The 13,356-nt window shown below is 38.6% G+C and overlaps 1 protein-coding gene across 1 annotated transcript in view; it reads left to right on the top strand.

The window, feature by feature from the left end:
• The first annotated feature begins 6,125 nt into the window (after positions 1–6,125).
• LOC150097388 (protein phosphatase 1 regulatory subunit 21-like) overlaps positions 6,126–13,356 on the top strand; it is a 505,584-nt gene continuing 498,353 nt past the window's right edge. Inside the window, exon 1 of the mRNA XM_090407251.1 lies at positions 6,126–6,264. The gene's annotated coding sequence lies outside the window, so the exon portion shown is untranslated. The remainder of the gene's footprint in view (positions 6,265–13,356) is intronic.

The following is a 13,356-nucleotide window of genomic DNA, read 5'->3' as shown; positions in this document are numbered from 1 at the left end:
TGGCTTGGATGTGCTCCATAGGGAACCTGTCGATTTTAAGTGTTGACTCACTTGGCTCCCTTGTACAGAGAAACACTCTAAACGTTTATCTTTCGAATCAATGTCTTTCACTACTACGAGGTACTTTCCACCCCCCGTACAGGTGAAGGAGTAGATGTTTTGCTTCCCAGTGCTTTCTTTCAGGGTCTTGGTTAAAACTATAGGTTCCTCTAATCCTGGCACTTCGATTCCAAGTGTTCTCGTTCTGGGTAGGAAACAAATTTGCTCATATTTGTCACTGCATTTAAAAAAAAGGGAAAAATAATAGACACTATTATTTTATTAATTTTATTAATAATAAAAGTCGATCGACTTAGAGTGTTAGTTAATGAGCCTGAAAGGCTTTTTCCACTGGCTCTAGTGGGAAAAAAAAGTATCTCCAATAGAGCCAGCAAGTTAGTAACTATTATTAGGAAAGGACACCAAATAAATACTAACAAACAGAAAATATAACACTTGCGAAAGCAAAAAGCAAACCTGTTGCTCACGACAGACCACGTTCGGGCCGATTAACGCCATCGCTGTTGACGGTATCAACCAGAATGAAGGAAAAAAATCCCCTGTCCATGTTTTTAAACAACCGTGGCATTTGCCGATTTTTGATATTCAAATTCCATGCATTTGATGTTTACAACGTCCCCTGGTGATGGACTATGTACCACATTTTTTCTCAGATATCGGAGCCGCATGACGCAATAATGTATTCCTGCAAAGATTTGCAGCATTTGTATCACTTGACGCTCGACAAGGCGTTAAACAGGGATAACTTAATTTTGATCGCTCTGTATATCAGTGATATATGATGCTGAATTACAAAAAGCAATATCAGGCAGTTTGCATATGTTTTTGTTACTATCCACATGGCATTCAATGCTCTATGGTTCATGAGGAAAATAGCTTCATTGGGAAGCCCATATTCCAGATATAGCAACCTTCTTACGAAAAACGGCGGCAAAAAGTTTGGCGAATAAAATTATGTACTCTAACCCATGAATCTCTGTCTGGCATCGAACTGCAGCACATAGGTCTAAAGACACAAACGCCATAAAACCGCACTGTGCAGGGAAGTATGAAATACACTGTCAATCACCCCACAATGAGCGAGCTAAGCACTCGCTAAACAAACCTAATTTGAATTTTTATTTGAGAAACCGATAAAAAGATAAAGAATCAAAGGCAGAGTCCATCTTACCAGAGAGATAAACGTTATCGTTTTGTTAGAAGAGGATTCGAATCGGTTGGTGCTCTGAGCTGAAAAATGGAGTTATCCATTCAATGTTGCTAGGTTATGTTCTTCGGCCAGAGAAGATAAAAGGAAGTTTACAATATAGGGAAAACTTTGGTTCCGAAGGTGGAGGAGGCAAAGCGACCTCAGATATATTGGTGAATAAAGAAATGAAGTTCAGCGGACAAATCACAAAACTTGTGTAACCAAGAAAATCGCTCCCATAATATGAAGAACCCTGACAAGTTCGGATAAAGAGGTGATTTCCCCTTTATATATATGTACTAATTAGGTCTTATTTAGGTGCAGAGATCTGGACTGTTTCAGGTCTATAGAACATTGAGTATGACGACAGATTAATGGATTATGGTTTTCAAAGATTGGTATAGAGTAGAATGAGTGGTGATAAGATTGAGGCATATAAGTTGATTAAAGGAACATATCAATTAGATGCAGGGAAATTATTGGATAAATGACTCATGCGAGAACGAGCGTAACTTCCTTGAACTGTACACAGCGAATATAACAGAAAAGGAGATTTTTTTTTACTTGGTGGGGAGAAATAAGTCGACAGTGAATGAGTGACATTGCCCGAGTGGACAATGTCACTCATTCACTGTCGCTGCAGCATTGAATGTCTTATCTCCAGTGATTATTCTTCGGACTTCAATGAGGCTTGGAAGTAATGCTAATACTAATACTGATACAATTATTTAGTGAATTTCTACATGAGTGAAATCCCTCGATTTTTTTAGCGGAAGTTTTGTTATTGATGGTAATTCTTCTAGACACAATGGTATAATTCTCTACATAGGTGAGAATTTTCGGGAAATGCAAGCAAGGAAAAATATTGTATCATATTGGGTGATGAATCTAGGAAGAACAGATTTTTTTGCGGATGGGCAAAGTTTGTATCATGGAATTTATTAAACAATTACAGAAATCTTCTCTTTACAAATCAATGCTATTCGCCTTTTCACATGGAGCTTCATGTAATATTCGATTCCTCCTTAATTCTAATTGTATCGACTTAACTATGCTACACCTCTCCATGTATACAAACTAGATCATAATTTTCTGCCTAAGATTTGGCGACATTCGGACACGAAGGTTAATCTATTCGATACCCTGAGATTCTTTTCAGTGTAAAGATGCAACAACACAAAACACATATGTTCCCTTTAGCATATATGCTGATATCTTATTTATAATTATACAATAATAATCCAGGTATTTACAGGCCCTGAACGCAAAAAACTTGCAAAAACTGGATCATGTTATGAGAATGTTCGCATGTAAATTGCATGCAATTTACAATAAAAAATTTACGTCAATGTATTCTACTGTCAGGTTTGCCTGGTTACAAGTTTTTAGAAAGAAAACTCATCCACAATAGTATGAGACCGTTTAACTTACCTTCTGTTGAAATGCATGAGAAAATTTCTTCTCAGGGATTTTCGCTTCCTATACGGGATTTGATCCCAGATCTTTACAACCAAAGGGTTCATAGAACCTTTAATATTAGAACTTTAATGTTTTGTACTTCTGCCTCATCCAAATGTTTTCTCATGTGTTGATTCCTCTGAATGAGAAAGCAACCTTTTCAGTTATATAATGTATTTCGACGAAATGATCCCACATTAAAACAATATATTCTGCTTCATTCATCTTCTCAGCATCCGTGATTCGTCACAGTTGGTTCCTAATCACTCTCCCTTTTACTGGTTGAGCGAGAGAGAGAGAGAGAGAGAGAGAGAGAGAGAATATGCACTCCAAGTACCACTGAAAATCAATGCTTGGAATTTGAATTTTAGTAATTTTCCACAGTTCTATTCTTAAAAAATACGAGAGGGTGTTCTGAAAAAGTACTGATAAACATCTAAAGCATAAATGATATTAAGCAAGTGATGCAACCGCAAATAAAAAGGCGTTAGCAGAGCCTGTGTAGCTCAATGGATGTGGCGTTTGCACACCACCGCGCTAGGCCGCACGAAGGAAGTCTTGGTTTCGAGTCTAGTTGGCGACTAGAGGAAATTTTTCTAAGCCTTTTTTCGACCGGTTCCCGAGTTAGTCGATCTCTGGCACGGGCAAGCAGGTTTTTCCTCCCGGAAACTCGGGTTTTTCGTCCTGTAAACTCAAGAAAATCGACCGTAGAACCCACATTATTTCAGACATTAAATATATTGTGTTAGGGTTAGAGACCACGAGATGGCGGCACATTTGAGCCGTCTCTCTTCACTGCGTACCGCTTAATTAGTGATAGCCTTGGGCCATCTGTCTCTGATTGGGTACCAGTGGAGATTGAACTGCCCACTCAGTCTCCAAAAGTTAGATAGGGCTAAATGGCCTCGCCTACTCCCGTATATACGGGAATAAAAAGGCGTTAGCTGATTTTTTTTTTTTTTTTTTTGCAACCGCAGGAAACATATCTTAAAATCCTTAACCCCCATGTTTTTCTATTAAATTGTAATGATTTGTTCTTTTTCTTTTAGGATATATATAAGAAGACATATCAGAGGTCATGAAAAAATTCGAAGACACAGAGATGCGGGCCGTCATCAAGTTTTTCATGCTATAAGAAAAGTCCGCAACTGAGATTCACCAAACTTTGTGCAATATTTTAGGGGAATGTACCATAGCATTTCTAACAGTTGTCACATGGGTGGACAAGTTTAAAGACGGGAATCATGAGACACCAAATGGCCTCATGTCAGGAAGACCCTTCCACAGCGATCATTCCTCAAAATATCAATGCAGTGCATGGCATGAAGAATGCCAGCTGGAAACATTGCAAAAACTCTTGGAATATCCAGAGAACAACTTGGCGTCATTATCCACCATTTGGCCATGCAAAAGCTCTCAGAGAAATGGGTCATCAAATGTTTGAATACCGACCAAAAGAGAGATGTGTGTTGCCATCCCAAGGGATGAATGGAATGAGACAGAAATATACTCTGCGGCCATATAAGTTTTGAACCCAAAAGTCAGCAGGGAAGGTTCTTGCCATTGTTTTTTGGGATATGGATGGTGTAATCCTTGCCAAGTACCTCAAAATAAGTGAAACTGTTACTGCAGCAGTTTGTTCAACAGCTCCAATGGAAATGAAGGAGGTAGTGAAAACGCGGCAAAAACTGACAATGGTCACCTGCTCACGAAATCCAGCAGAATACACAACTTGTGCTTTCAGTGTCTGCCTTTCCCCCCTCTTATTCGCCAGACCTGGCCGCCATCTGATTGTTTCCTATTTCTAAATTTAAAGGAACACTTGAAAGGAATAAAATTCACCATAGATGGTGATGTCACATTTCTGCAGCTTAGGACTGGTTTGTGCAACAAGGGAAAGACTTTTTTCTCAGAGTGTAAACGGTGTGGCAGCATTCTAACAAGTGTATAACACTTCGTGGGAAATATGTAATATAATATTCTATGTAGAATAATCTATTACATAATATATAATATACGAGCCTGTGTAGCTTAGTGGAAGTAGCTTTTGCACTCCATGGCACTTGACCGCAGGAAGAAAGACTTGGGTTCAAATCTAGTCGCCGATTAGAGGAACGTTTTGCAAGCCTTTTTTTCGACCAGTTCCTGAGTTGATCTCTGGCACAGGTTTCTTCTCCCGGATACTCGGGTTTTTCGTCCCGTAAATTGAAGAAAATCAACCGTCAAACCACACTCTTTTCAGACATTTAAAAAATTTAGCGGTCTCTTCACTGCATGCCGCTTAATTAGCGATAGCTTTGGGTGAGCTATATATGATTGACTACCAGTGTGATATTGAACTGCCCACTCAGTCTCCAAAAAGTCAGATATGGCTAAAACGGCCTCGCCTACTCCTTAAATGGGAATAAATGGCGTGAGCTGATTTTTTTTAAAATTCTTCTGATGTCCTCATGTTTCTACCTGTGTTCGTATTTGCAGCATCTTTTTTATGTAGCCTTTTGTTAATGATGATACTATTCACTCGCCAGACCTGGCTCCATCTTACTGTTTCCTGTTCCCAAAGTTGAAGAAACACTTGAAAGGAGTAAAATTTACCACAGATAATGAAGTCATATCTGCAGCTGAGGACTAGTTTTTGCAACAAGGGAAAGAATTTTTTTCTCAGAAAAGCACAGAAGCGTTGTAACAGTGTATAACACTTCGTGGGTATATTATTATTATTACATCACACCTCCAGGGAGTCCAAAGACTCATCGATGGAGGGCATCTTCTCTACAACTTTTCGTCTCACTACTCCCAACTTTCATCAACTAATAATATTATTATTATAATTTAACACCTCCAGGGAGTCCAAAGACTCACCGAGGGAGAGTGTGCCAACAGCATCGAACGATTGTAACCCTTCCAACTACTACCGCGCTCAAACTTACTTAACTGAGCCATTAGTAGCAGAGGCTCTACCAATCGACCAACCTTTGCCGGCATATGTAGAATAATATTCTAGGTAGAAAAATATATTATATAATATATTTTGTGCAGCTAGTTTCCTCTTGTCATGCGATTTTGCCTTCATATCATACTTAAAGCTTCAGGTATGTGTTTTATTCTTCTGATGTGGACATTAGAAGAATGCCTACCTGTGTTCGTATTCTAAGCATCTTTTTTATGTAGCTATTTTGTTAATAATGATACTATATATCACTCATTCAACTCTCTCGATTTATCCACTGCCATTTCAAACTGTCGTCTGTAACATGGTTATTTAGCCCCAATTTTTAAAGTCGTGGCAAATTGCCATCTTCTTCTGAGGAAGCCGGTCGATTTCAGTATTCGAGGTATTTGTTTTAGCTATCAGCTGATCGTAAACCGGTAGTGTTGGTATCGAGAATACGGAGGTGTTTCCGGTTGGTGGTTCGCGTACTTGGATTGAAATGAATGTTTTGATGTATAGTAAAGGATGGATAGAAACCGATAAAAATTTAAAAATAATGCATGGTAGTCAACTGCAAATCCTTAAGTGGGCCTTATAATGTCTCAAGAAGAAAGAGATTTGTTTAGTAAGTAACTAGCAGTGTGTTGGTGCTGCATTATCTGACTAATGCGCTTTAAACAGTGGGCAAAATGCAACTCTTTAAAAGTAAAACTATTATTAATTAACACGTGTACCAATTTCACGTAATCAAATCTTGTCTGCTTATCCGAATGTATTTTGCAACGGTATGTAAGTTAATTATTCTTAGATGTAACTTATGGACAAATAAACGTATCAGTTGTTGGGCAGCTCAGAAGCGTCGTGGTGCACACGGATCTGTTACAATCAAGAATATCGTTTAACTGTATAGTGAGAACTTATTGTTTTGTATGTTTTCATATGTATTACAGAAGCTATATCGAAACACAATGTCTGTCTGTTAATTCTGTTGTAAGGTTTGTTTTCTCATGCAGGAAGATTCTGTTCAAGCAGAATTATACTTATTTTAATTATTGTTGTAAACCGTGTAGAACGGCTCTAAAGAAAGAGAATTTGAAAATATGCAATTATCTGCTGTGTAAAGTTTTTAATATTGTTACATGATAAAAAGGTATATAACACCGCTCAGTATTCACAACAGTGCTCACCTGTTTTGATTGAATTGTAATTTGTCTTTGCCTTTGGACGTAGTTTTTTATTTCTTTTTTCTGAGTTCAGGCTTTTTGTTCTGAAAAGTCTAGTTTTTTATCTGTCAAAATACTGTCCAGAAGAACGTATGCTTTAGCTGTGTCAGCCAGTAGTTTGAAAATCAGCAACTGAGGTAGAAGGGGTTTCTTCCTGTAGAATACTCATGGCAGGCATGTGTGTTTTCCATTATAATGTCTTAATGGTTAGGTCATATTATGCTGGCCTTTAATCATAATTTCAAGTAGCCCCCCCATCACTTAACATAAGACCTTTTATACACATTTTCTTCTGATGTACTGGAGCCAATTAACAAGAACGAGTAGTTTGAATTTGTGAGGGCTTACTGAACAGGCACTTCATTCACAGTGGTTTAATAATAAAAATAAAGAAATAAATAAAAAAATTACACATGACTGGCATCACTTGTATTATGTACTCATAACTACACACTTGTTAACCAGTTGACCAATCTGAAGTTAGATTTGCTATCCTAATGTTCGCACTTATGCTAAGTTTTATGTGTCTTGATTCTAGGTTTATACATGCACATCAGTGATGCCACAATTATTATTATGAAGAGACACCTCCAGGGAGTCAGACTCATCGAGGGAGGCCACATAGTATACACACCAGCTAACATGCTTATTCTTGAATTCATTCACACTGCTTGCACTCATTCAATGGCATCAATCAACATCCAATGGCAATTCATTCCAATTATGCACCACCTTCTGAGAGAAAAATCTAGCCCTCACCCCTTTCTTGGCAGCATTCATTCTTAGCTTCCAAGGATGTCCTCTAGTCCTTTCCTCACCCTCCATAAATTGAAAAATTCTAACAATTGAAATCCTGTATGATCCTTTCAGAAGTTTGTAAGTCTCAATCATATCACCTCTCTTTCTCCTGTTTGCTAGTGTCTGCAATCTACCAATTCTCAATCTATCTTCATAATCAGTATTCCACAATCCTGATATTATTTTTAAAACTCTCCTTTGCACTCTCTCCGATATATCGGAATCACAACGGAAACCAGGAGACCAGACCTGCACACAGTAGTCCAAGTTGGGTCTTATCAAGGCCTTGTAAAGAGCAAAATAACATCCTTATCTTTAAATGTGAACATTCGTTTCAGCATTGCAATTATTTTTTTGAGTTGTATTTGGAATCTTTGCCACATGACCCTGAATTTCACCTTCCTATCTATTAACACCCCAAGATCCCTAGCCTTATCAGTTTCTTCTAGCCTAATCCCACCAATATATTACCACATTGGATATCTAATCTATTATATCATGCATATGTCATTAAAATTTGAAATACCAGTTCAAATTTTACTGGCCTTTCTTGGGATTTTCACTTTACAGGTGACAGCTGGGCTCATATGGAAATGGAAGAATTTTTTTCCGGGATATTTTTTTTTTAGTTTATGTAAAACAAGCAAACAATCCAGAAGTACACACAGTTAACAAATATATATGCTAGCCTAATAGCCTTAGTTACTTTAGCTGTAATTCCAAAACACCATCTGAGCAGAGTGGTAAATCTGCTCAGATGGTGCATGGGAATGAACACGATGGTAATGCATCTCTTGAAGATTTCTGATCAGCTGGCAAATGATCCTGCTGCTGCCTCTGCTAGGTTGTGCTTGGAGAAAGACTAAGTCAGTGTTATTATTATTCGTAACTCCTCCAAGGAGTCCGAAGACTCATCGTGGGAGGACACCTACTGTATGACTTTCCATCTCCACCTCTACTACCAATCATCTACATCAATGCTATTAACTACCCACCACCACCACCACTACAACTAGTATTTTTGCCTGTAAATTGTGTGTGTTCTGAAGGTCCAATTTGTCTATGCGAGTTGAAAAACCCTAGTTTCTGGGAGGAAAAAACCCTGCTACCTCTGTATGAGATCGGCTAAACTTACCTTCGATTGATAATGTCCATATAACGATTCCTCCTGTCATGACTTCCGATTGTGCTATGGAGGTTATGCAGGGATAACTGTCTGAGGCCACACTTGGACTGGAGTTTGGGCACTCCTGTGTGTGTGTGTGTGAAAGTGAGAGAGTTATGCACATGAGCATAGTACTAAGCAAACTCCCATCATTTGGTCTGTCTCAGGACTTCTGCAATTGGATTTCCAGCATTCTGTCTGGATACACACACACTGTAATAGTGGATGGTTCTTTATCTTCTCACCATTCAACTAATGCCGGGTTCCACAAGGTTCTGTCCTCTCACCAATCCTCTTCCTTCTCTATATCAGTGACTGACTTCAGTTTTGCAGATGACAGCATGTTGCACTCCTCCCCTTCATTTGATAAACCTTACTGTACACAACTTGCCTCAAACTACAGAACACCAACCACCACTGCCCTAAATTCTCATCTCCAACCCATCCCCCAATGGAGTTCAGATAACTTCGTTAGTTTCAATGCTAGTAAAACCCAGTTCTGTCTTATATCTCACAAAAAAAAAAAAAAAAAAAAGAACCATTTTCTCCCAGTATTATTTTTGACAACACTGAAATTTCCAGACGAGATATTTCTTCTTGGAATCACCCTGACATCCAGCCTCTCCTGGTATAAACACATCACAACCATTGCATCCTCAGCTTCTAAAAAATTACGATTTCTTTCACTCAAGACATTACTTCACCTTTATCTTGAAGACACTCACCAAATAAATGACCACCAGTATGGCTTCTGCCACTGCCGATCAACAGGAGATCTACTCGCATACGTCACCCATCTCTGGACAAATGCTATTGAGAGGTTTGGCGAATCTCAAGTGGTTGCACTAGATATCTCCAAAGCCTTTGACCGGGTCTGGCACAAAGGCCTACTAGGCAAACTACTATCATTCGGTCTGACCAGGACTTCTGTAGTTGGATTGCCAGCTTTCTGTCCGGACGCACACTCTGTGTGTGTGATGGTGGATGGCTCCCTATCCTCTCACCACTCAATTAATGCTGGGGTCCCACAAGGTTCTGTCCTCTCACCAACCCTCTTCCTGCTATATATCAATGACCTACTGCAATTGACCTCCAACCCAATACACAGTTTTGCAGACGACAGCACACTACACTCCTCGCTTGCATTTGATAAGCCTTACCCTACACAACTCACCTCAACCTACAGAACATCAACCACCGCCACCATCAACTCTGATCTCCAAGCCATCCTACAATGGGGTTCGGATAACCACATAAATTTCATTGCCAGTAAAATCCAGTTCTTTACTATTTCCCATAAAAAAAGAACCATTTTTTCCCCAGTATTCTTTTTGACGACACCAGGAAGTTCTTTCGCTTAGTGGAACAGTAGGAAGGATCGATGACAAGGGCCATCAGTGGAAGCTATGAAAGGAAGCTGTGAACAAGAGGGCAAGGAGTGGTTTCTTTGCATGGAGGGTGGTTGAACAATGGAATGCATTGCCTGATAGAGTGGTGAGAGCAAGAACGGTCAATGAGTTCAAGGAGTGGTATGATGGACTGTGTTTTCTTGGAAGGACCTCCCATGATGTGTCTTTTGACTCATCATGGAGGGCCTGAATAATAATAATAAACTGTGCCTTTGTATAAATAAATAAAGATATATCTTCAGAATAAATGTAAGTTTCATGCATTTCATGAAAATTTTATTGCTGTATAATAAATCCATAAACATGAAACCTGCAAATTCATGTTGAGAAACTTCCAAAAACCTTTTCAACTGTCTTTCTACTATTTAATTCATTTAGTTTTTTAAACTATTTTAATTTTTATTGGGTTTTCACATAAAGTACAGTATTAATAGGCAAAAGTAAGAGATCCATAAAAAAAAGATATGGAAGGAAAATTGTGAGAATAAGGATGAGAGGAGTTATGAAACATATAAAGTGTTAGCCCAAAAAGTTTATTATAAACTTTTGTGTACTTCTTATGTGAATATGGAAAGCAAAGTCAATGTGAAAAGAAATTGCCTGTGCAAGTTAAAGGCAATCAAAAAATTTTATCATTGTACTGCAAGTAAAAGAATGAATGAATGCTGAAGAATAAATTTGATTAATGCAGGTAGCATGCTAGTGTCAGAAACAGATGTGATTATTCAGATAATGAACTCTCACTTCACTAAAATTTGTCAACCTGATCTATCTTCAGAATAAATGTAAGTTTCATGCATTTCATGAAAATTTTATTGCTGTATAGTAAATCCATAAACACAAAATCTACAAATTCATGTTGAGAAACTTCCAAAAACCTTTTCAACTGTCTTTCTATTATTTAATTCATTTAATTTTTATTGGGTTTTCACATAAAGAAATCTTTATATCAATGACATTGCAAGGGGATATTCAGTTGTTTTGCGGTTGATGCGAAGCTGGGAAGGATTATTAGTAATAGTGCAGATGTGGTAGCCCTGCAAGAGGATTTGAATAAGCTAGATAGATGGGCAAATGAATGGGGGGTGTCAGTTTAATGCAGCAAAATGTAAGGGCTTGAGGTTTGGGAAACATCGATGGGATGCTGCCTACTCTATGGGAGGAGTTATACTGGAGGAAGTAGGGGGAGATGAGATCTGGGGTTGATGATTGATAGAAACCTGAAGTTTAGGGGACATATTGTAAAGGTGGTGAAGGTAACACAGAGGATTGCTGCAATTATGAGAAGGACACTGACCTGCAGAGATAAGAGGGTTATCATTCCATTGTATAAGTCTCTGATCAGACCACACTTGGACTATTGTTCTCAGATTTGGTACCCAGGATTTGAAGGTGATAAATTAACTGTGGAAAGGATACAAAGACGGATGACAAAGATGGTTTCAGGACTGTACAAGGATAGTTATGAGGATCGGCTGAGGGAATGTGGACTGCAGAGTTTGGTGGATAGAAGAAGGAGAGGTGATATGATTGAGACTTTTAAACTGTTGAGAGGTGGTTACAGGGTTGACACTGGGGAGTTCTTTCGCTTGGTTGAACAGCGGGAAGGAGTGATGACAAGAGGCCATCCCTGGAAGTTACGAAAGGAAACTGTGAGCAAGATGGTGAGGAGTGGTTTCTTTGCGTGGAGGGTGGTTGAACCATGGAATGCATTGTCTGATGGAGTGGTGAGAGCGAGAACGGTCAATGAGTTTAAGGAGTGGTATGATAGACTTTGCTTCTTGGGGGGGGGGAACCTCCCCTCAATGAGTCTTGACAGTCTTTATGTTCTTAGGAAGGACCTCCCACGATGAGTCTTTTGATTCCATGGAGGCCTGAATAATAATAATAATAAAGTACAGTATTAATGGGCATGCACTATGATGCATGCAACATAGAACACAGTACTACCACTAAATTGGAAGAAGTAGAGTTGCATGTCAGAAGATTATAGAGTTATTGCATAACCTGTATATTAGCATATATGCTAAGTCATCTGTCTAGTTTATTCAAATCCATTAATGTGATGTGTTTGTGCCAGGAGAGGCTGGACATAAATGTCACTCTTAGGAGAGATATCTGATCTGGCCTGGTGATGTGTATGTGTGGATAAAGAAAGGTGAGCTGAGATCGCTTTTGCAAGAAAAAAGGCAGGACTGTGGTTTGATAGCATTGAAGGTGACCAGTTCTGCTTTGGTGGCAAAGCTTGAAGGGAGGGTACCGTCCACCACAACACACACAGCGAATGACCAAAGAGAAAGCTGGCCATCCAGTTAAAGAGGGTAGCAGTTAGATCAAAGAAAAGTCATTTGCAAAGCAGTCCTCGATGCCAAATACAGTCGAAAGCTCTGGAAATATCAAGGATGGCTGCACGTTTCTCCGAACTTTTCCATATCATGTCCACATTGGTGGTTGACGTTGGCTAAGATGTCATGGATCTGGATTGGCAGAATCCATACTGGTGGTTGCATTTACCTGGTGAGTTTCTAGGTAGTGAAATTGACTAGTGATAACTTTCTTCATTATTTTGGAAAGGATTGAGGTGATGGCAGTTGGTTGGTAGTTGAACAATAGGCTTTTGTTTCCCTTTTATGGAATGGATTGAATATATGCCTGCTTCCATGTGATGGGATAGGTGCAGTGGTGTGTTGGTAAATTTTTAACAACCGGCTCGATTTATGTTTAACAACTGGCTCGCTTTATGAAAAATTTGATTCTTCACAAAGTTCTATTGTATCTGCAGATGTCTTTGTTTCTGCTTCTTTAAATTTTGTCCTTTTAATGTTTAAGAAGTTTCGTTCTATTTCATTTTTTCAACTAACGACTATCCGCTTTTTCGACCGCAAAACTCTAACCCTGATTAAAATTATTTTAATTATTAAAAAAAAAAAAAGAAAAAACCAAAATAAAAACATATATTAAAGAACATTTTCCTATATTACCCACAACTTGCATATTATCAAATGAAATCCTGAACCAAAAAAATGTAACACTGATATTACCACTCGTAGTCGATCAAATGACCAGAGACTGTAGCATCGCGACGAATTTTTGTATTTATCGATATTGCAACAATGATTGCA

The sequence above is a fragment of the Typopeltis vanoorti genome, chromosome 17 (genome assembly GCF_054136105.1).
Source record: "Typopeltis vanoorti isolate ZY-2024b chromosome 17, IOZ_Tvanoo_1.0, whole genome shotgun sequence".
Lineage (NCBI taxonomy): Eukaryota > Metazoa > Arthropoda > Arachnida > Uropygi > Thelyphonidae > Typopeltis > Typopeltis vanoorti.
The sequence above is the reverse complement of the archived record's forward strand: the minus strand, read 5'-3'. Positions and strand labels throughout refer to the sequence as shown.